Source organism: Merops nubicus, unplaced genomic scaffold (genome assembly GCF_000691845.1).
Source record: "Merops nubicus isolate BGI_N331 unplaced genomic scaffold, ASM69184v1 scaffold10975, whole genome shotgun sequence".
NCBI classification, from domain to species: domain Eukaryota; kingdom Metazoa; phylum Chordata; class Aves; order Coraciiformes; family Meropidae; genus Merops; species Merops nubicus.
In genome coordinates, this window is record NW_008610277.1 from 12,552 (window position 1) to 14,215 (window position 1,664).

Genomic DNA, 1,664 nt, shown 5'->3' on the forward strand with positions numbered 1-1,664 from the left:
GAAGAAGTTTTACACCTTTCTGCAGGAGGGCTGATCTAGAATGGTGGTAAAAATAGCAGTGGTAGCAGTGTGTCTGCAGTGGGCCCCTCCAGGGTGGGTGGGCTGCATTTATAAGCTGTATCTATATGTAGTTTATCTCACATTGCTCCCAGTGGGATTGTAAATCAGGGAATTACTTTGGGAGGGGGTATAGTGCAGGAAGCTCTGCCCCTTTTCCAGCACTGAGCTCACTGGTGGTAGTCCTGTGAACTTTTCTTAGAGAAGAAAAGGAGTAGAGTTGAGTATGAAGTTGATTTTAATAATGAAAATGAAATGGATTGGAACAGTTACAGAAAGTCACAGTCAAAATGTCTTAAATCATCATAGAAATCTTTCCTCTGCGTGCAAAATCTGCTGCCTTTAAAAAGAACAGGTTGGGTCCTCTGCATTTTCTCTTACTTCACTCTCAGGCCTGTTCTCACAGGCAGGAGCTTTTTCTTTATGACTGTCTTGCTCTGCAGGAGACCTAGATTGTATCTTCAGAGGACAAAAAGGTGAGGAAGATGCTGAGAACAGCAAGCTGCTTCTGCTGATGTAGAATTCCCATGCTAGCAGATGCCCATTATGGTGTAGGAGAAAGTCCCCACCACAGAGGAAGAAAAGGAAATGTCTGTAGCCAAGATCTGGCTTCTGCCGCCAGGAGGGGAAGGGAACTGCACCAGAAAGGGAAGCAAAAGTGGGAAGTGAATGTGCAGCATCACCATGGGAAGAACCTGGGCTTTGGAGCCTGCTGCAGCCTCACTTTCTGCCAAAAGCTACAAGGCAGGTGGTAAGCACTTGGCACGAGGCTCCTGCAGCAGCTGCAGTCCACACGGAGAGGCCACCCCGGAGGCAGACTCAGGCTTTGGACAAAATGGAAACAAAGGGATCCACAGTCACCTACAAACTGTGATCCTTGGTGGGGGTCAGTTGTTTGGTTTTGTCCACCCAGTAAGGAAGGGGAACAAAAACAACAGAACTTGGCATTTAATCTAGTCTTAGGTAAACAGCTCTGCTACATCTCTTTAATTACAGCATAAAAACATCCTGCTAGGAAAGCATATTCCTCTGGACTGTCTGTAATGCTCCCTGTAATGAAATTCAGAGGTGGAGAAGTCAAATTCAAAGGCTGAATCTGTAGACAGGGCCCAAGTTTCTTATCTACAGGGATTCTCCTTTCTAGAGCCAGCATTGGACAAGAAATAGGGAGCAAGTCTGCTACAGTCACAGGATTTCATTTCCATGCTGAAGCTCTTGGGGCTTCTTTGGATCCTATGTAACCTACTCCAAGCTGAGTCCTAGAAATGCCACTAGGTTTTCAGTCTTGCCCTGATTCCAGGCATGTCCTCTCTTAAACCACAAGGTGAGGAGGGGAAACAAAGGCCAGTTGGCAGCTGCAACTACCTGGCAGGAACCTCAGGAAACACCTTCCACCATCTGCCATCATCTGCAGCAGTTCCCTCTGCGTGGACAGTGGAGGAGTCTGGGAACACTGCGGATGAGCTGCACCCTCTGCTCTGAGTCCAGCCCTCCCACCATCACCAGCCCAATGGCCTGAGAGAGAAGCACTCAAAGCAGGCTGACCCTGAAGAGAGATGCAGCTCCTGCCTGCCCTGGCATGGCAGCTGCTGGAGGCACCAGCCCCT